Source organism: Anolis carolinensis, chromosome 2 (genome assembly GCF_035594765.1).
Source record: "Anolis carolinensis isolate JA03-04 chromosome 2, rAnoCar3.1.pri, whole genome shotgun sequence".
In the NCBI taxonomy this organism is placed as follows: Eukaryota; Metazoa; Chordata; class Lepidosauria; order Squamata; family Dactyloidae; genus Anolis; species Anolis carolinensis.
This window is the reverse complement of record NC_085842.1, coordinates 150,228,083-150,251,152: the sequence shown is the minus strand read 5'-3', so window position 1 is coordinate 150,251,152 and position 23,070 is coordinate 150,228,083. Positions and strand designations below refer to the sequence as shown.

General features: G+C 42.4%; 1 long non-coding RNA gene across 3 annotated transcripts in view; it reads left to right on the top strand.

Annotated features, from left to right (window-relative positions):
- Window positions 1-2,201: 2,201 nt before the first annotated feature.
- Window positions 2,202-23,070, top strand: part of LOC134296291 (uncharacterized) — a 33,612-nt gene continuing 12,743 nt past the window's right edge. For 2 of the 3 annotated variants that reach the window (XR_010002978.1, XR_010002977.1), the window contains exons 1-2: window positions 2,202-2,500; window positions 4,512-4,605. This is a non-coding gene — a long non-coding RNA (uncharacterized LOC134296291). Of the gene's footprint in view, window positions 2,501-4,511; window positions 4,606-12,911; window positions 15,301-23,070 lie in introns of those variants that run through there. The other variant, XR_010002976.1, reaches the window with a different exon arrangement.

The following is a 23,070-nucleotide window of genomic DNA, read 5'->3' as shown; positions in this document are numbered from 1 at the left end:
CTCTCCGGCAACTAGAGGGAGGATTGCAGCCGCAATCTTCATGGAGTAAATAATTTTAAGTGCCTCAAGGAGAAAAGACAAGAAATTTGCGACATCTATAAACCATAGAAATAATTTTATAGATGTTATAATTCTTGCAAACAAATCTACAATCAAACACTGAGCGTCTGTTTATTTGTGTCCCCTCCCCTGAAGAAATCATGTTTCTAAATAGAGAAAGCAGACGATTAGTAAACTCTGTAGTAATGACTACTAAATTATTATTTTTAAAGACATGTTTATTTGTTTTTAAATCATCAAAATATTTCCTATTTTCATATTAGAGTTAGTACAAATTCCAGCGTTTTAACCAGCTTCCTCATAAGGATTGTATGTAAATATTAATGCAAAATATTTATTCATTTCGAATATATTCAGGGCGAAATTTCCCACGCCTTTAGGTAGAAATATTCCTTTAAAAGGCTAGGATAAAAATAATACGAAGTGGCTTGCAAAGCTGTCTTCCTTTATTCGGCATACTGTTAACATTAATATTGAAACTAGGGGATCATGCTCAGTTTGAAAGAAATTAGGATCTCCCTTTGTCTGAGGAATCACATATTAAATATTTTAAATTTTCGAAGGCAAAAAGGTAGCATCTCCACAAAATTCCTGTTCCTTTGTTTGCGCTATTATGGACAAAATAGTTAATTTTTTTCATTAGTGGTATCGTTTCCAGCCTGCCCTTCCTTTTAAAATTCAAGAAGTGGGATTTCTTGACTCTTCTCCCTGGGCCCTTCCATACAGCTATATAACCCAGAATATCAAGGCAGAAAAATCTCACAATATCTACTTTGAATTGCAATATATGGCAGTGTGGACTCAGAACACCCAGTTCAAAGCAGGTATCGTGGGATTTTCTGCCTTGATATTCTGGGTTATATGGCTGTGTGGAAGGACCTCCTCATATTTATTAAATAAAGGGGGTTTATTTGTTTAATTTAAAGAAAACGTTTCTTATCCGAAATTAGAATACATTATTTTCCTTTCCGATTAACAGTGTCGCTAAACCTCATTTGATTTAAACCCTAGTGAGGTTTACTCAGGAGCAAACCCCACTGAGCTGAATGGAAAGGACTCCCAGGAAAATAGGTTTTCAGGCTCAAGAAACGTTTTTCCATCTGGTTCATCTTAAAAAGTAAATTAAAATGTCCTGTTTTATCAAGGGCACAAGCTATTTCCTTCTTTTATTTTATTTTTAATCCAAAAAGCTGAAGAAAGTAAGGCCACCCCGGTTCACTACAGCGCTTATTTAGATCTCATTAAGGTTAAGGCAATCTAATTAAGCAATATTATTGGCCTTGCTGAGGAAAAATTATGTCAAGGGCCAGGTAGCCTTCCCTACAATTGGATTTGGGGGCTTCCTCGCTTAGGGAGGCGGCATTTTAATAAGTGCTTTAAATGCTCCCGACGATGGAAGCTGAGAAATTAATAAAAACACAACACTAATTCGAAATAAAATGGCGCTTAACACGAGATAACCTCAAACGCAAGAAAAGCGTCGCTAATTTCTCAGGAGTTGCCACGATTTCCCTCCAACCGGAATTTATTAGTATTAGAATATCTGGGTTGCTGTGAGTTTTCCGGGCTGCATAGCCATGTTCCAGAAGCATTCTCTCCGGACGTTTCGCCCACATCTATGGCAGGCATCCTCAAAAGTTGCGGGGTCTTATTAGGAAGCCTGTAGGCACCCTCCAAATCATTTATAGGTGAATATAATGTGGAGTGGCGGGGGTTGTGGAGTCTTTCCCCTCCCAAAGATGTAATTTTTCCTTACAGTGGCTTTTGTAAGTCACTGTACAAATATTATCATCATTATTATTATGCCACGTATGAGGAGCTATTTTCTGCGTTTTTTATCGTTTCAGATTTAGGTATTATCTATATGTGGCACTTCACTGTATTTTGTTCTGGGAGATGGTGGCGGGGTAGAAATAATTTTTTTATTATTATTATTTTCTCCACGGAAATATTCTATGTTGATTCTGATCCGGGGAGGGCAATCAGAAGATCATTTGAAAGATATATTATGTACATAGACTCGACCTACCTGCAGATCCAGGATCCAGGCCCTTCCCTTTCTCAGAGAAGGATAATTAATAGGTAGATCAGAAGGGGAGCTGCTTTCCTCCCACCCGCCCAGACCCAAGGAAGGAGAGGATTTCCTGGGCAACAAGCAAGCGAGGCAGGCAGGAGCGACTGCCATCGGCCAAAACACCTCCCAGGCTCGGCTTCAGGGAAGGGAGAAGGGAATTACAGGCGACCCCCACCCCCAGGTTAAACAAAAACAGTCCCCAGCCGTGGCACATCCGGGTCCTTGTCTTCCGTGTTTCCCGCGCCTTTCTTGATTGGGGGGGGGGGGGGGCGTTCTCCTCGCTTTCTAGTTCCCACAACGAGACAACGCGATCCCTGGGAGAAAAGGGGTCTCTGGGCCGGAGCTAGACTCCTGAAGAAAGCGCTGGTAAGTCCTCCAAAGGGGCAGCCATATTCTCCTCTTCAAGGTTCGCCATTTCACGCAAAGAGAGAGAGAGGCCTTTCCAAAGTTCCCCCCAGGCTCCTTCCCCTCAGGAACCCCACTGGCTCCCCCTCCCCTCCCTTCTCCAATGCCGCCTCTTCTTCCTCTTCCACCAAATGGTGTCTCCTTCCACCCGAGCCTCGGCGGTTACAGTGGCTGCAGGCTTGCCCCGCGGCGGAGCCCCTCCTCCTCCTCCTCTTCTTCTTCTTCCCCGCTGCCCTTCCTTCCTTGCTTGTTTCCTTCCTTGCTTGGGCTCGGCGCTCCTTCTGCAAAGGAGCCGGGAAGCCCTGCTTCGGAGGGAGAGAGCGGCTCCGGCTCTGCTTGAGGTCTCAGCCCCAGGGACGGCGCGGAAGGAGAGGCGCGGAGCCGGCGCTGGAGGAAGAGGAGCGCCTGGGGCGGGAGAAGGGGGGAAGGCGGGAGAGAGGGAAGGAGGGGGGCCTGGGCGAGAAGCAGCCGCCGCTCAGCCTCCCCTCCCCCCCTCTTGCTCCCGCCTCGGTTTAATCAATGGCGGTGCCGCTGCGCCTCTCTTAAGGTGGAACGGGTTGTCGCCCTTCCCAGCGCCACTTTCCTCCGCTTCGGAATCAGGAGCACCTTAATTCCCCCCTCCGGACCTCTCTCGTTCTCTGACTCCCTCTCGGCCAATCAGCGCCGCGCTTGGCCTCGCTTGAATGGCTCTCGCTCTTTGTTTGCGGAGGAGTCTCTCTCTCTCTCTCTCCCCCCCCCCCCTCCTTCTGGAGCAGCTGTTGGTGGCGGTGCCTGAGCCAATCAGCGCCCGTCCTGGGCCCAGGCTGGTTCCGAAGCCGGGGAAGCCCTTCTCGGAGCGTTGCTGAGAAGAAACCGCCACCGCGCCTTTGTTTCTTCCTCCTGGCCCCCTCCCCCGGTCCCCTCGGCCTCCTCTGGACCTGCACTGCCATACAATGCAGCTCAAGGCAGTCACACGGCATTCTATGGCTCTGCCCTGACCGTACAATGCCGCTCCAACGTACATTGTAAGGCAGTGTAGATCCAGCGTCTTCTGGGGCAATTAAGTGCCCTTCCACACAACCATAGAACTCAGAATATCAAAGGGGGAAATGCCACATTATCTGCTATGAACTGGGTCATGTGGCAGTGTGGATTCAGGGTCCTTTTACATAGCTCTATATCCCAAAATATCAAGGCAGAAAATCCCACAATATCTGCTTTGAACTGGGATATCTGACTCCACACTGCCATATAACCCAATTCAAAGCAGATAATTTTATTCAGCTGTGTGGAAAGGGCCTCAGGGAACTTCCACACAGCCATATAACCCAATTCAAAGCAGATAATTTTATTCAGCTGTGTGGAAAGGGCCTCAGGGAACTTCCACACAGCCATATAACCCAGGATATCAAGGCGGAAAATCCCACATTATCTGCTTTGAACTGGATTATATAGTAGTGTGGACTCTGGGCCCTTCCACACAGCCATATAACCCAGAATATCAAGGAAGAAAATCCCACATTATCTGCTTTGAACTGGATTATGTAGCAGTGTGGGCTCTGGGCCCTTCCACACAGCCATATAACCCAGAATATCAAGGCAGAAAATCCCACATTATCTGATTGGACTGGGTTATCTGAGTCCACACTGCCATATATTCTGAGTCACCTCCGGTTAGGAGCAAAAGTATAATAAGTACATAAATAAATAAATATTCCAGTTCAAAGCAGATAATGTGGGATTTTCTTCAACTGTGTGGAAGAGGCCTAAGTTGGGGCAGGGCTTCGAGGAAAGAGCCAGTCTGTTTGGTATTTCAAATGCCTGTCTCTTTTAGAAACTAAAAAAGATAAAGAGGCCTCACTATCAAGTCCATACAAGGTTGAACCAGGTCTCCTGCAGGGTGGCCTGCCAAGGCCTACAGGCTTATTCCTTGCTTGGAAGGAGAGGAAAATAAAAATATATCACCTCTCTTCCTCTTTCTTTAATTTTCCAGACCAATGCCATCCAAGAACAAGCATGTATCAACTTCTCTGTCTGTTCTGGGAGCTGTTTGTGGTTGTTGATTCCAAATTAGGGCACTCAAACTAGTAAGTGAGATTATAAAAGTCTATCAGCTCTTTTGCTCTTAATGTATTACTAGTTCAATTACAGAACTTTTAATTGTTTGAGCAGAATTAAGGCCTGAGCACAGTGGGGTTTACTCACAAGCAACCCTGGGTAGTACTGTAGCCTCAGGGTTGCTGTCAGTTTTCTGGTTTATGTTGCCATGTTCCAGAAGCATTGTTTTCTGATGTTTCACTGATGTCAGGAGACAATGCTCCTGGAACATGGCCATACAGCCAAGAAAACTTACAGTGACCCAGTGATTTGACAACACATTGTAGCTTCAGTCTTTAAAAAAAATTCTGTACAGAGGAGTGAAAACTTTATAGTAGTCATGTTTTGAGAAATCAGTTGAAGCACCCAATCGCTTTGAGGAAGACCAGCATTCATTGTACGCCGGCTTGTTTATTGAATGAAATGTCAGTAAATGAACAGTGTTCACTTATTTTCTTTCGTCATTACATTTTACACTGGTTTTCTTTAAATACAGAGTCTACAAAATATACATTCACAGGAGACAAAATTGTAGAAAATGTAGGGCTTGCTTTTTCTGACACTTAAGCATGTTTATTCACTAGTTTTAAGAGATATGTGTCCTACCACCCAAGGCAGCTTAATTCTAGAGGAGATGAGTTCAGAAAACAATCTTAAATAATCTTCTGTCCTCTTCTGTTTGAGACAAACAGCATACATTTAGCAGTCTATGCCAGTAAATAATGTGTAAAGGTCATATGACTTTTAAACATCACATTGTTAAATAAAATTAGTATTAGGAACATCTTGTTCCTTAAAACCAGATTGTAAATTTTAAATTCCTAATTTAAAACTGGTATGTTGATGGCAAACAGACAAAATAATATTTTTTCAAAAAAATAAATTAAATAAAGCATGTGATTTCTGTCCTGATTTTACTTGAAATCCTCATACTGATTTGGGTGAATGCCAAAATGTTATTTAAACTAACAGCAACAATGGGTCCTATGATTGTGATCAAAAGGGGATTATAGGTAAACGTGTTTGGATAGCTCTCCAATGCATATTGTTCAAACATCCATGGAACTCAACCCTATTAAATTTAGTAGAATTTATTTTTGAATGGACATGTATAGGACTGCACTGCTTTTTTGAATAGTAGATTTCCCAATGTAATTTCTGTGTGATAAAAACTTCAGCAGAGAGTGGGAGTTGCAAAAAAAGAGTATATTGAAACATTCCATGCAATCATTTTTAATCAGTGCTGGATTTTGCTTTTTAATGATCCCCAGAAGCAGGTCTTCCAGCCATTCCAAGACCTACTTCCTGCGTGCATCTTTTTCAGAGTAACAAAGAAAAGACAGGTTTGATGTTGCGGAGTGAAATTGACTCAGTGTTGTCATCTGTCAATAAGCAGCATTGGGGACCACCTTCCTTAAATCCATTCACATGACTGTACTTATTGCCTTTCCAAGCATTCTCTTGGGGTAATAATTCCTGATTCAGATTTTTCCTTGGGTAAGGCACTGTGGAATTCACCCTGGGAGCAAATGTGGGCCATGTGATGTGAGGAAGTCAACCACACATTTCAGAAAGCTTTTATTCTGAGCACTTTGGGTAGAAGGGAATTGGGTCATGGTGTTGTGATCTCTCGGTGTTAATCCAGACCAATACCCACAGTATGGGACATTCACACAAACTGGGGACACCATGCCTAGTGACTGGCGAGGGATAATGGTTTGCCTTAAGGAGCAAATTCAGCACGTGAGGGGTGGTAGTGGAGATAACTGAAACTGAAATTGTCAGTTATTGTGCATTTGTTGTTGTTGGGGTATTCTGCAGAGCAGATACTTACTTACATTTTTTGCCTCAGGCACTGAAATACCTTGGGTTGTTTCTGAGTACATTTGCTTAACATCTGCTGCAGAGTTCCAGTGTTGCCTTATATGTGCGAAATACACACCAGATATTGTTGGCTGTACATCCTAAAATCCACATAGCAGCTGCCTCTTATTTTAGCAATGAAGCACTGGGACTGGGAAAACAAATCCAGACACTTGGTCACTCAGGAGCTTAACTATTGGTCGAGGGTGCCTGAGTATTTAAATATTTTTTTAGTTCTGCACAGGGTTTGTCCTTAAATATTTGGTGCTCACTGCTTGGAATCTGAAATATTTTCCCAGCCCTTCAAACTGCTTGGGCTTCTACTCCCTAAAACAGAGCACTGGCAACTCTGTCACCGTTTAAGACAGCAGTCCTATCTCCCAGTTTCCCTCTAAGAAGGAGGAAAGAAGAGGGTTATTTTTGACTTGGTGCCTTCCTAAAGTGTTAGAACACAATTGGGAGAAACTGGGGAAAGTTAGGAAAAATACAATTGCACAATTATTAATGTAGTTTAGGAAAAAGAAAAGCCTGGGGAAATTATATATTTGGACTGTTCAATGAAGATTTTTGTAGATATTCTAGGAGCTGTGGTCCCCAAAAGCAACTTTTCCTAACTTTGACAGCAGGTTAATGCATACTTCCTGACTCTTTGAGATCATAGGTGCTCTTCAGTATGAATGAGACATTCACATACCTCCTTTGACACATGTCATTTAATTTTAAACGTCTCCTCTCATTCCAGTTATGTATTTTCAGGACTGATTTAATGGGCCCTTCAGAAAAAGTTACCAAAGCAAGCCAGCCATCTGAAATATCCCATAATATTTTCCCCTTACTCAGTGGCTTTCAGTTTTAATTTTACAAGCAAACAAAAACATTTCCAATCTGAGCAAATTCTAATGGGTTGGCTTTTTATTTATTTAAAATAAAGCAAGTACTTTGTTTGACTTCCTAATATTGTCCTGAGAGATTGAAAATGAATACATTTTAAATGCAGTAATTTGCTGCTCAGCTTTTATTCTGCATATCTATGTCAAGAGACTTGATTTTTTTTTTAAAAAGCAGCCTATTCCAGTTCAGTTTTCTTTCATTTTTCTTTCTTTCTTTCCTCATTTCCATGCACTGCTACAATCATGTTGCAATCTTTGGGTTGAGTAAGAGCTCTTTAGACCCAACCCAACCTAACCTATTTGCATTGAAATGAATCTTAAAAGCAATTAAAAAGATCCTGTTTGACAAACTCCACCCTCACCTTTGTTAAATCTAGGGTGGGAGGGGGTTGTTCAGAGCAAATGAACAGCTGCACTGAGTCAGCCCAAGAGGCCACTAAGCCCGGTATCATATCTCTGACAGTGGCAAGATCCAGATGCCTCAGGAAATGTATGTAAGTACACAACATAGTAACCAAGTCATCCTTTAAAAAAAAACGGTTCATTCTCAGGGCTGGTTTGGATAATAATTTATCCTGCTTGTTCAAGCAGTGCTTGCCTTACACTATTGGTAGTGGCATCCCTAATCTATAGGAAAGAGCCCTGTGTCTTGTGATAATTATTATTTATTATTTACCACATTTATATCCTGCCCTTCTCACTCCGAAGGGGACTCAGGGCGGTTTACATGATTGGCATTAGTCCATGCCCGAACAACAACAACAATTAAAAGCAATTAACAATTTAAAACAACAGATGCAAACATTAGACGACTATTGTGCATAATTGTGATAATTAGAGCAGTTTTCCCCCAACCTGTTTATTGTGTGTGAATAATCATCTCTCAGCAATGTCTGGATTTTACTTATCTGAAGAGTGAAGGATCAAGGATCTAGGTTGCATCAATAGGAGCATAGTGTCTAGATCAAGGGAAGGCAAAGACCCACTCTATCTTGCCTTGGTCAGACTTCAGCTGGAATATTATGTCCGGTTCTGGTCAAGACAATTCAAGAAGGCTATTGACCAGCTAGAACATGAAGGTTGACCCAAATGATTCAAACGTTTTGAAACTAAGCCCTATGAGGAATGACCTAGGGAGCTGGGTATGTTTAGCTTGGAAAGGAGAAGTCTGAGGCAACTTGATAGCAATGTTTAAATATTTGAGAGGTTTTCACATTGAGGAGAGTGCAAACCTTTTTTTTTTTCTGCTGCTCAAGAACATGGAGCAATGGATTCAAATTGTTAGAAAAATGATTCCCTATAAACATTATATGCCTCAGAACATGGAGGGTTTTAAATAGAGGCTGGATGGCCATCTGTCAGGAGGGCGTTCATGGTTTGTTCCTGCATGACACAATGGGGTTGGACTAGAGGGCCCTTGGAATCTTTTCCAGCTCTGTGATTCCATAAGGAAGCCTATTCAAGAATTTTAGGGGTGTAGGAGCTGGTTCTGAACTTTATTCACCTCTGGGTATATTGGCTGTTTTCTGCACAACTTTACATTTTCTACACCTGTAATATGAGTATGTTTTAGTGTGTAAATAAAAAAAAATCTACACAGTCTCTCTTTACCTCTTTCTTGGTCTTCATTACAAGTGAGAGAAAAATTCAAATGCTTTTCTACTGGCAGCTTGTCTTTACATATATCAGACCAAAGCTTGAAGTTAATTTTTTAGTTGTAGATCCCCAAATCTTCTAGCCAGCATGGCCATTGGCCTTTCCCAGCACCAACATTGTACTTTTGCTTCCAGTTCTGGGGACACCTTCACCTATACAGCAAAGCCAGCCTTGTTTCTTTGCTCATGTTCTTTTTCTTCCCCTCGATGAATCTTCCTTACCCTTTTCTAACCCTGTTTATGGTTTTCAGCCAAGGCTTGTTAAACTTTGTGGCTGAATGATATAGTATGTCTGAAGTGCAATAACGAGCAAACCCGTGTCTCTTTTCCTTCTTTTTGGTGTGGCTATATGTGTTCACCAATCTGTCTTGAATTTTATGGAGTTTATTTACAGGTAAATATAGTTTAAGGCTGACCAATACCTCATTGAGACCAAGGTTATCAATTCATTTTGGAAACAAAAACCCCAAATAGGTTATTTCTCCGGCTTTCATGAGTCAGGGAAGACTGTTGTGTTCCAACATCTGTTTTTGCCTCCAGGTAGCTACTTTCTGTGATGCCCACAAGCTTGCAAATTGTGTGTGAGGGAGCTTTTAAATGGAGCTAGTAGAGCCTTCCCTCTCAGATATTAGGGCAGTTTTAGGAGACCATTTGAAGCGTATTCAACAAGTTGGGCACGTTATTGGCATAATTATGCAGATAGTTTCTGAATAATCCACCCACCTTGTCAGCTTTTCAGGGAGGAGGGCTATGTTTGGTTTAAAATTCTAAATTCAAACTCAATTTGGGACATACTTGCCCTTCTGAACTTTTTCAATGGGACCTTAAAGACTTTCTGCAGGCAGCTGTCTTTGGGAGCAACTTTAGTTCAGCAAAATATGGAACAAATAAGTGGAGCATTCACAACAGGCAAAGTGATGATAAATGGTAACACTCATTTTAAAAAAGAAAAGAAAATATGTGTGTGTTTTGTTTTTAAAAGAACCAACACCACAACAGGGTCATTAAAACATAAATCCAAATTGCACTACTATTTTGACCGCTGCTGGGCTCATTACCAGACAGATGCAACATCCCAATTGTAGTATGCTTTTGCAATATCAATTTACCCAAGGCCAGTCATTGTATAAGACAACAAGGGGGGAAAATTGCTTAGCGAACGCAGGGCTTCTTCAGGTTTTGAGTGTGAAAGCTACAGAACATCTGCTCCACGTGTGGTCTTGTGCATTTCTTCCTGTTCCTTGCCTCATTCTTCCTTCCAGGCGTCTTCCCTCCCCAGCCTTCACTCTGTTCCTGGCTCTTCCCCTAACCTCGGTTTGATTTACAGCTACTTTGGCTTTCCGTCTCTGATTCTGATCTCTCGGCTTCTGACCAAAGGAAGACATGGCTCCTGGCTTGGCTTTTCCCTTTAGTTGCACATTCAGCCCTGCCCTGCCCTGCCTGGCTTTCATTCCTCACAGACTCACTGCTGCGCCCAGCCATGCCTCAGGCTAGGTCTGACACAAGGACAGCGCTGTCTTACTTCAGGAGGCAAGAACTCTTTGCTGTTGTGTCAGGCCAAGAGTCATGCAGGCCAGCATTTTGTTTCCAGCAGCCAGAGCTTGGAAACGGTCTCACTTTTTACAGCAACTCCCAGACTCTGCCAGATGCTGTACAGGCAGAAAGATTCTGTGAGATGGAGTGTAAAACTAGGAACATTTTCAAGCTTGCCCTATACTGACCAGCCAGGTGAATCTAGGGGTGCCATCTAAAATGTAGAAATAATGAAGTGCCATTACTCAGTTATATGGCATCATGTGAGTTGCAGTTTTACAAGGTTTTTAGATTTGTCTGCCAAAAAGTGTTGGTGTCCATCGAACTACAACTCCCAGGCAGGGGCGGTTCAACCACCAGGCAAACTAGGCAGTTGCCTGTGGTGCCATCCTGTAGGGGGCAACATTGAGGCAACTCCTTCCTCCGCCGCCGCACCTGCCTCCACAAGGAAGGAGGTCGCCACTTTGCAGAGCAGAGAAGCAGCACTTCTCTGCTCTGCAAAGCGGAGAACGTCTTCCTTTTCGCCAGGAAGGCGTTGGGTGCTTTGCAGAGCCTTCGGGCCAGTCTGGGCCTTCCAGCCAGCGTGGACCCACCTAAAATGTTTCCTCTAGCAATTTGTAGGTCCTCTAAGGCCCACTTCCTCCTATGATGCTCTCTGTCCTGGATGCTGGTGGTATACAAATTGTTTTATATGTTTTATGGATTTAATTGGAATTGGGTTGCTGTGAGTTTTCCAGGCTGTCTGACCATTCCAGAAGCATTCTCTCGTGACGTTTTGCCCACATCTACGTCAGGCATCCTCAGAGGTTGTGAGGTCTGTTGGAAAGTTGGCAAGTGGGGTTTGTATATCTGTGCAATAATGTCCAGATTGGGAGAAAGAGCTCTTGTCTGTTTGAGGCTAGTGTGAATGTTGAAATTGGCCAGCTTGATTAACATTTAATGGCCTTGCAGATTAAAAGCTTGGCTGCTTCCTCCCTGGGGGCATCCTTGCTTGGGAGGTGTTAGCTGGCCCTGATTGTTTCCTGTCTGGATTTCCCCTATTTTCAGAGTGTTGTTCGTTATTTAGGCTTTTCCTTAATCCCTCCTTATTATCCAACATTTTCACTTATCCAACGCTTTTATTTTTCAGTGATTGGTTTGGGGGGGGGGGTGCCAAAATTCTGTTTGCCTACACTTGAAAATTACCTTGGGCCGGCCCTGCTCCCAGGATTCTGTAGCATAGCATTGAGCCATGGCAGTTAAAGTGGTGTCAAAATATCAATTCTATAATATAGATATAATTTTCTGAATGCAGATATCTTCAGTAAGTAAAGCCCTATCTGCACTGACCATTTGATGTGGTTTCAAACCAGTATTGAAGAAGGTAGTTTTGCTGTGCAAAAAATTACATAGGAAGTCCTGGAACCAGTTTGAGGCCCAAATGGTGATTACACGAATTGGAGAGGACCAATAACCATGAAATACTTTCTTTCTTGTGCTTTTGTGGGAGTTTTATGTCTGACTACTGCAGTTTGAAGCTAGTTTCAAACTGCATTAAATGGTCTGTGGCCTAAGTTTTTATCACTGCTTGAGGGCATTTGGTTGGGAAGGATGCTCTGTGGGGTAAGTATCAAAAGCAAAATGGGAATTTGGGAACAATGCTAAAGTTTTGCTTTGAATCATAAAGGCCGTACTGATTGAGGGACTGTGGGAGTTACAATAAGGCTGGAAAACAATGCAGCTGCATGGCACCAGGTCTGACTAAACTTTATATTCATTTGAAACTGCTTTCATGCACTGCTTAGGCAAAAAATAGAGTCCATGACAAATACTGACTTACAATATTTTGAAATTCATATAGATATTTTTAAAGCACCGCCCATATTGGAAGGGATGCAAAGTACACGGTTAATTTGTCCACATGTACTGGGATTGCCAATGGGCTCAAGAGCTATGTTTGGGGTTATATGTGCAAGCAAATGACTCCATCAAATCTAGCGTATATTCTGGGAAACCCAAATAAAGGTTATTCCATTTTTGTTCAAAGCTGCTCTGACAGAAATTGCTACCTTTTTTCCCTCATCAAAAATGCTCCAGATTGGAGTATATTGTGCTGGGCTGACTGGACACAATCTGGCTGTTGGCTTTATCAGAGAAGCAAGCACACCTTTTTCTGAGCTATTTTCAGTTCTGCATCACCCCTTTTGAAATGTGATATGCAGAAGTGAGCACTATTCTCAGTGTGTCCACAGCACAACACAGGTTTGCATGCTGGCATTATGAGGCTTACCTTGTTATTATTAATCCTTTTCCTGAATAATTTCTAACACTGCATTTACTTAATGCATTTTCAGCTTAAAATGTTTATCCTTGCAGGGTCCTAATCATGGAAAAGATGCTGAATTGTTTCAGAGGAAGTACAGAAATTTACTGTGATGACAGATAAGAGTTCCTGAAGCCTGGGGACTTTTCTACACTGGCAAATAACCCTGTACACACTACAAATGAACCACAGGCTGAGCCCAAGACTAACAGCAGCATCCAATCATGAAATTCTTTTCTTTAAACTGATCTTGCCCCATTTTGGGCAGTTGGGAGATAGCTTGGACTTTATTGGAAAATCCAGAGTATCTGGGGTGTTGGGATCAGGTTTCATTCAGACCAATCTGCTGTCCACACTGGTGCCATCATGCTTTTCCTGTGCTCATCAGTGCAGGGAAAATGAGTGGATTCTGCCCATGTTGCCACCGCTCCATGTTAGCACATAATGCCCATAAAATCAGCAAGGATATCACTCCCCTCCTTGCTGGTCATGTGGGTACCCCATTTTGACATCAGCACAGACATCCGGGATGGGAGCCCCTTTGGACCTCTGTGAACAGCTAGAAGTGGCAGCAGTGGGAGAATGGAGGAGTGATATGTGAGCTGCCCCAGATAAGTAGATGTGCTTCTGGGCTGTCTATGCAAGGGAATACTCCAGGGTATATTTACACTGGGGTGAACTACCTGGTGTAGATGATCTCCGAGAGTGCCAACAGACAGCTTGTGTGATGGTTACACTGGGGGAATTTGAAGTCTTCTTCAATGCACTCCAACATGGGAGGAATGTAAGGAAGAGGGTTCTAGAGGAGTGGTTCTCAACCTGTGAGTGCCCAGGTGTTTTGGCCTATGACTCCCAGAAATCCCAGCCAGTTTACAGGATGTTAGGATTTCTGGGAGTTGAAGGCCAAAACATCTGGGGACCCACAGGTTGAGAACCACTGTTCTAAAGAAAGATTGTGGTTTCCCTAGAGCAGAGTTTTCCAAACATTTCATGTTGGTGACACACCTTTTAGACATGCATCATTTCACAACACAGCAATTCAATTTTACTAGCAAACTAGAGGTGAAACAAACCCTTTCCAAGAGATACAAATACATAGATAAATTGGAATAACAACATGTATAGGTACACAGCATCAAAACCTTTCATTTATATATTTCAAATATATGATTTACTGCACCTTTTACAGAGATTTGGAGGGATATTTTTATTGTGCTTTTCCTGCATAGCATGGGGTTGGACTAGATGGCCTATATGGTATCTTCCAACTCTATGATTCTATGGTTCTCATGATGTTTGTGTGACAAATCTACACAATAAAGCCAACACACTAATGTGTTGTGACACACAGTTTGGAAAGCTCTGCCCTAGAGTAGTCAGTTATATCTCTCTATTGAAGGACACTATTGTCTGTGTTACACAACCTGTGCTGGGTCATCCAGACTAACCTGCTGGATTCGGCTGTTGTGGAGAACACAGTTCTCTTACCAGTCTTGAAGCAAAATTGAGCTGCCAGTCCAGTTGGATTTTGAACATGGAATGAGGAGCCTGTACCCTCTTGTCTTGCCTAAGTAGAAAATGATTCTGTGCCGGTTCTGGGGAACCGTATATGGAAAAAAAATAATCAGTACCTTAATTGAGTGTCCATTCAATTTAATTTATATCCTAGCAGAGGACTCAAGGTGGTTTATATCAAATTAAAGCAAAATACAGCTAAAATATATTAGTACAAAAATTCTTATAATCAAGAAACAATTCTATTAAAATCACACAAAACACTTTAAATGCATTTAAAACATAATAAAAAGATAAAAACACTGCAACCCCATCAAAATCCCATTTTGCAATATGAATTCAGAGCTAAAGGTGTGCCTAAATAAAAAAATGTTTGCAGGTGGAAAATAGCAGAGAGGGGGCAAACCTTCAATGGGAGAGAGTCCTTCAGCCTAGGAGCAGCCATTGAGAAGGATCCCTCCTGTGCCCTCACCAAATGTGTGGAACAAAGAGGAAACCCTCCCCCAGAGATCTTAAAGCTCAGGCCAGCTCATATAAAGTCATTCACATCTTCTGAAGGATGCAGTCTGGAAGGGTTAGTTTAGGACACAGCAGATCCAATCCATTTTTGATGCAGTACTGTACTTGATATCCTTCTTGCACAGGACAGGAGAGAATAGACAGGCAAGGAAAATCAACTGCACACATAAAGCTGCTTCAATACAGAGGTGTTTTTGAATATCAGACATGGTAAATCAGGGACAGAAAACATCACTGGGAATACACCAAATGCCTTTTATGAAAATGATATTCTTTGAGTTTGCTGCTCACCATATATTAATAGTATAATGTATAATGTAGCTGTACTTTTGTTGTATAATTTCCCAAAGAAGGATTTATCTCCACAACACATTGGGCTAAATAAATATGGTTACATGTGACTGGGAAGCTCTCTCTCTCTCTTCTTTTCCTCAAAGTAACTGATACCCACAAGTCAGCTCTCACAATGGAAAGACTAACTAGCTCAGTGGGAGAGTACATGTTTTGTAGGCAGCCAAAAAGGCCTAATTTTCTGTCTCTGGCATTTCCAGGTAAGGCTGAAAAAGACTTGCCCAAAGCTCTGGAGAGCTGCCTGTGTAAGCAACCTTGAGCTAGGTCAAGTCTAATAGCCTTACTCAGTACAAGGCAGGTTGTGCTCCTGTGCCTCCTATGATGCTAGCTTCTATTCCTAGGCACAGATTGGAAATATTTATTCCCTCCCCACATTATAACCTCTGATGCCACAGCCAATGGCTATTCTGTCTGGATTATTGTGGGAGCAGTAATCCCAAGAAGAGACCAAGCTCCATCCTCTAAGAGTAGAACAATTGTACTAGTAACCAACATTCTCCACACCGTGATTTAACCTCTTTGGACAGAAAATGGATACATTGTCTTGATCAAAAATTGTGTGCTTAGGTCTCCCACAAAAGGGAACTAGGGGTGCCAGGTTTAAAACTGGAGCTTGCTCCTGTCCCTTGATTGTGGAGAAGAATACATTTCAGCAGGCGATGCTTGTCACATAGCAGGCCTCCTGTATTGCAGCATTGTGAAATCCTTTGAGTGTTGGGCTACAACTCTGGAGACAATAATTCAAATCCCCACTTAGCCATGAAGCCCACTAAGTGTCCTTTGGTAAGTCACATTCTCTCAGCATCAGGAGAAAGGTGATGGCAAACATTTTCAGAACAGATATTGCTAAAAAAAACCAAAAAAACCCTGTGATAGGATTGTCTTACAGTTGACATAAGTCAGAAACAATTTGAAATCATACAACAACAAACACTGATTTTAGCTTTGATACCATGATTTTGCTTAAACCACAGCTTAGGAAAGGGGGGTGTTTCCATGCATGTGATAAATGCCACTGGCTTGCTATTCTGTAACTCTGGAACCTTTTGCCTCTTCGAAATGATAGGAGAATAGCTCTCCTCATCCATGTATATTGGCTGTGCTAGCTGGATCAGATCTGAACTAAAGTCCAACAACTTCCGGCGGTCCATAGATCTTACTACTGAACATCACAAAAGAGGTCAAAGAGTATAGGAGTTTAACAGGGCTTGATCTGGCACTCACTTTCTTCCAGAAGGCTTGCCTGCACCATGATCAAAAGATCTGTTTCCAGCACTGAATAACAAGATAATCTCATAGAACCCCCCCCCCCCCCCACACACACACACACACACACACATACTAAAATGAATTAATGCATCCCTGGTGAGGAAAACTCATTACTCAATGGCAGCATACATGCTTTATATCCAAAATATTCCAGTTTCAATCCCTAGCACAACCAGTTTTCAGGCAGCAAATAGATGGTACAAAAGACCATGTTCCTGAAGCCCCAGACAATCAGTAGCAAACAATGCTGGTCTCAGTATACAAAACATTTGGCATCATATCAGGCAGGGTGAGTGGCAATTAGCCTCCTAGACATTGTTGGAATGCAATTCTCCATCCTGGCTGTGCTGGAAGGGCTGGTGCAAGTTGTTGCCCAACAGCATCTAGAGGCCACATAATAATAACTTTATTTTTATACCATACCACCATCTCCCCGAAGGGGCTCGGGGCAGCGTACACATGGGACAAAAAGCCCAACAGACACAAAAGCAAACAGCAAACAATCCATTAAAACAAAACCACCTCTAAAAATAAAAACATCGTAAAATACAACAATCCATATAAACACAATTAAACATAGAAAAAAACCCAGCCTCACCGAGGCTCCTTGGACCATATTCAACAAAAAACATAATCACTAAAATGGGCATGACCAGCCTATAAAAGGGTTGGACATGGGATAGTGTAAAACAACGTAGGATAGGGCTGGGGAAATGAATGAGGTGCAGAGAAAAGAATACTGTCTGGCAACCTAGGGAATGGGCATTTATAACTAGGGACTAATCGTTCTCAAATTCTTGCTGGAACAACCAGGTTTTCAGATCCACCACAACTGTGGTGAAAGCAGCTTTCTTCATTTCTAGAGGAGAATGTGTCCTAAGTATCAGTTGCTAAGCAAGACCGTTTATTAGTTACTAGACAGTTCATATAAGTGGGATATGAAATATTGAATATTCCACATAAAACAGTCTCGATACAGTACATACAATCTGGCAAACCAGGGGGAATTTTTAAAGCAGTCATTTCCCCTACTAAGGGGAATAGCTGCTGAATTCATCTTCATGGGAGGTTTTGAAATGGCAATTGAGTGGCCATCTGTCAGGGATGTTCCTATAATGACAGTGAGTTCAGCTAGATGATCTTTGGAATCCCTTCCAACTCTATGAGTCCTTGGTTATTTTGTAAGACTGAGGTGTTTTTTATGTGATGGAATAATGGACTCCAGGAATAGCTGCATCACCTGGTACACTAATAAAAATTAAAATATTTGCAGTCGCTATTCTCTTAGGCTATTTTAAGGCTATTTAAGCAGACATGAGCAAAAACGACCATAACATGATGATTAATGATGATTAATAGTCCAAAAAATACAAGAATACTGCTTTCTTTGGGAAAGTCTCAGAACTGGCTTCCCAGCCTATAATTTGGCTGTGTATGTGGGTCTGAGGCAGCCCCATGGATTGGGCTCTGAAAGTCCTGACACTGGCAGAGTTTTTATAGGCCTGAAGAAGAACACCCTGAGACATAAATCCTTTGGAAAGCTGAAAGGAAGAGGGAGAGGAAGCTTTGGCTATGGAGAAGCTGGTCTAAGTGAGGAAATGCAGACCTAATTAATCCATGACAGCTGGACAAATGGAAACAAATCTCTAGATGAATGGCAATACTGGGTAACAAAGTGGAAGGGCAGCATATATTAAAATGTAGAGGCCAGGAACTTGATTCAGTCCTGTGATAGGGTAAAAATAGTTGCACGCATAGTTTGGCTTTCTCATGGGCTGCATAAGTAAGGACTGTAGTGTGTTAAGTTATTCCACAAGTATGTGCACACATGCAGAAACGCACATACACAGAGAACTATCTTTCACACACACATTTTTCATCCACTTCACAACAGAGAAGTTCAAGGCCCGTTTCACATCCAGTTGCACAACTGTGAGATCCAGACTAGCAACACTGGAAAATATGTATACTATGCTAGAAGTGTATTTGGACTTAGTGAGAAGTTTGTATTCTTAAATATATTGAGGTCTCCCTACTGTTTCACATTTTTTGTGTTCTTCTTAGCTATTGCTGCTACTGTTCTCCTAGTTTCGCTGAAAAGGAGAAGAAAGAGTTGCTTCTCAACATAGATTTTGCAGCTTAGTTCATGGATCGCTGTCTGTCAAACATGATTCCCCAATCTGTCCAATTTTTTGCGGGAGGCCACTTCTGTTACCTTATACAGTATTTGGAATTGCTGTTTCATTTCTGGGCAACCTTTAGACCTGACCACAAAGATTGACATTATCTTATCCCCTATACCATTTCTCAGCACATGGATAGGAGCTCAAGGTTTTCTCCAACATGAGAAGCATTTCTGATTTTTTTTTTTCCATATCAGGAGCAACTTGAGAAACTGCAAGTTGTTTCTGGTGTGAGAGAATTGACCGTCTGCAAAGACATTGCCCAGGGGACGTCCGGATGTTTGATGTTTTACCATCCTTATGGGAGGCATGGGGCTGGAGCTGACAGAGGGAGCTCACCAGCTCTCCATGGATTCCTGATGCAAAGGCCATAATTTCCTGAAGAGAATTTCAGTGGCAAATGGAGTAAGAACTCAAAGTGGAAGGTGGGAAAAGGTGGAAAGGAGACTATATGGGAGAAAGGAGAAGCAGAAAAGATAATTTTAGCGTTAACTCCTGAAAATAATAAAGAAAACTGGGCATCCTGGATTCTGTCTTCTTCTTCAGAGCCCCAAACATGTTCAAGTCAACTCTAACATATGGCAACTCTTTCGTGGGGTTTTAGCAAGCTTTCAACTGGGGAGATATGCCCCTGCCTTCCTCTGCGGCGAAGAAGGTGTGACTTCCCCAAGTTGGGTTTCCATGGCGGAGTGGGGATTTGAACCCTGGTCTCCTGGAGTTGCAGTTTTATCACTCCAATGTTAAAACTACCATGCTGTCTTGATCAAACATTAGCCAATGCACAAATAAGGAACAATCAATTCAGAATATTGACAGCTAATGCTGGTTCACATTTTTGTAACTTCCATGAACGATGAATGTAGGGTTGGTAATCTTGCAATCCTTCAGATTTGACTAGATTGCAGTTCTGAGCATTTAATGGCATTGGATATACTGGCTAAGACTACTTGGGCTAACAGTTCAAACCCATTTGGAAACCGTACAATTTCCACCCTTGGATTGATGGGGTTTACCCAATTGTCCCAATTTTGCTATTCCAAATTCTTTTCCCTTCTCCCCCTTCAGCCTTTTTTCCTCAGCTGACTTCAACTAGTGCAAAGTGAGTTCAAAATGCAGAAGTAGTTTGCATTCAAATCACCCTGCAGGGGCGACAGTTGAAAAAAGGAAGGCCAGAATTTCACCATGTTCCCAGTAAACTCAGGCAAAAGTAAAAAAGCTAAAGCCCCTCTTACCTTTTTGTTTTTCCTCATCAAAAACCACACTCTGAAGATGCTTTTCAACACTTTCCCCAGTTTTCATCCATAAAATATTGAAGGGTATGGAATATAGTACAAAGGCACAGTTTCCCTAGCCCTGCTATAAAGGCATTTATAGTCTGGCTGGGCCTTCATAATTCAACTTCATCTCCCTTTTTTATCCCTCAGTCATCAACCTTAGTCCTTTCATTCAAGCCTGCTTCATGTTTCAATTCTTCATGAAGCAAGCACAGCTAGAAGTAAAGCCTTTACATAATTTGTTCCACTGCTGAAAAATGGTTTCCCTCCCCACCTACTTCCTAAGGTGCTTTGTGCCCCCACCATCCCAACTTTTAGGAGACATTTCAAGGCACATCTTTTCCATTTGGCCTTTGGTTTTGCCAGCTACTCCTTTTAACCTTTTCAGACGAATGCTGTGCTATATATATATAGTGTTTTTCACTGCTTATTCTGTAAGCTGGCCAGAGGTTTGGAAAATGGTCTGAAACACTGTAAAGAAATTATTTTCTGTTGTGGCTCAGCCTGGCTGGCTTCTTTCAGAGAATACCAGAAAATAGGGATCTCTCCAGTCCTGCCACTAGTCCTAGATTCAGTCTGTATTGTTCTGCAGTTTATTCAAAGTGCACTCAGTCATCTGAAGGGATCTCTTTGAGATTGATTTCTGAGGAAATGTGTATAGGTTTGTACCACTAAACTCAGTCCTTTTTCCAGTTGTCCTTTTTATCAAAGCCAGCATCTCACCTCACCAACCTAACTCTCCTCTTAAAATGCTTAACCCTTCCTCCAGATAAGGCATTGAAAAACGGGATATTAGTTTGCGAGTTGAGGGACTGAGGCAGGGGAGGGCATTGCATGACTGAATTCTCCCCTAATTTTTTTTAAAAAACCAAACAATTCATGCCTGGCAGATAGATGTGGATATGGGCTGTCTTTTTAGATAAAGTTATCATAGTCCAAGTGGCTTCCTTTCCATTCATATGGTTCCATGATACCTCTCCAACATCTCCATTTAAATTGAGATCAGGAAGGAGGCAATAGGAAAGGACTCCCTGGTATTTGGCTTATGATCCTGGAACAGACATTCGGCATTTCTGTTGTGTATCCTGCTAAGGTTTGCATCTCTGTTGGACTTTCAGATGTTGACCAAACTCTGCTGGTGTTTGGGGGTCCAACCTTATGACACTGCTATGTTGAACAGGGCTGGATAAGACATTTTGCTACCTGGGGAAAGGACCAGATGGCACTCCTTCCTTATTACAATGCACAGAAGGCAACTGGATTGGTGGAAGAATCCACATTCAACACTGGTAAAATAAGATTACAAACACATACCTAAGGGCAGCAAGCTAGTTATAAGACAGACCATGTGCTATTTATAGCTCTGTCCTCCAACAGAGGATTGGCTGGGAGTGATCAGGGGAAATGTTAAAGGTGATTGTATCTGTAATGGCTCAAAGGACCTCCTCCCAGCAGTTGCCTCACTTAGCCTAATAGTAGACCTGGCCCTAATCTTTCCACGTTCTTACATCTTGAGCTCAGAAAAAGGCAGAAATTATAGACAGCAAACATTTTCATGTTCCCCCTTTGACTGGCATGGCAAACTTGACCAGTCTAAATGAAATTTTTGTACTTACCTTGCTGCATTGCAGGCACAGGCAAAATATTTTTGCACAAATGCGCCTAAAATAAATATTCCTCTTACTATTTAACTTTGAAAGTAGCCAAGAACTGGCCTTTGGACATTTACTGAGTGTGACAGATTGGCAACAGGCTGCAGGAGAATTTGAAAAGGTGAGTCTAATAATGCATTCCAATTGCCTGCTTCCGTGTTTTTGAGCACTGTAGAGTGGTGTTAGAATTATAAAACAGTCCATCCCGTCAGGCAGGGAATTGTGTGGCCCTCCAAATGTTACTGAGCTGCAGCAAACATCTCAATTGGCTATGGTGGTTACTGGGTGTTAAAGTTCAATAACATCTGGACAAATTCCTAACTCTGCCATAGAAGCTGTAGGAGAGAGGGATAGGTTTTCTCACCAGTGTTCTGGCCAGATTTTACCCAGATTCTAGATATATTACATGACACTGGTTTGGGTCATTGTCTGGCCCAGATTCCAAGCTTCTGAGAAGAAATGGCACTGTGTCACCTTGTCCTTAAAAGTTCTGATACATGGGAGGGGTTAAACATGCCAGCTGTGGGCTGAGAGGACATCAGCCAGTGCAAATTTCTTCCCTGGCATGGAATGATCTGAGGGTCAATCACAACTGTCCACATTCCTATTGCTTACATTCTTGCAGTTTTGCCAGGACACACAAGGAATGGAGGGACCCAAGATGAAACCATCACACCCTATCACGTTTTAGCCACCAAAGATGATTTATTTATTTATTTATTTACTATACTTTTACCCCGCCCTTCTCAACTCAGAGGGGACTCAGGGAGACTTAACAACATGGCCAATAATTCAGTGCCATTTAAAACAATTACAAAGCAATTACAGAAAAGTCATTTAAAAATATATATTAAATTACAATAAAACACAGTTAAAATCATTAATAGCACGTGATCGAAAAGCAAGGTCCCGGCCATTCCGTTGGTCAAATTCCGAGTCTTTTATGTCTATTGCTGCACCAGGTTTTCAAAAGCTTGGTCGAAGACCCATGTCTTTACTTTCTTGCGGAAGATCAAGAGGGAGGGAGCTGATCTGATCTCCCCGAGGAGGGAGTTCCATAGTTGTGGGGCCACCACCAAGAAGGCCCTGTCTCTTGTTCCCGCCTGCTGTGCCTGTGAGGCAGGCAGGACTGAGAGCAGAGCCTCCCCAGATGATCTTAAACTCCTAGATGATTGATAGGAGATACGTTCGGAGAAGTAAATTGGGCCAGAACCATTTAGGGCTTTATAGGCTCGATAGCCTTTGAATTGTGCTCGATAGTGGAGCTGGCGTAACAGCCCTGTACACAGCTCTGGTGAGTAATCTGGCTGTGGCCCGTTGGACCAGTTGCAGATTCCGAACAGTCTTCAAAGGTAACTCCATGTAGAGCATGTTGCAGTAATCTATTTGGGATGTAACCAGAGCATGGACTACCGTGGCCAAGTCAGACTTCCCAAAGTACGGGAGCAA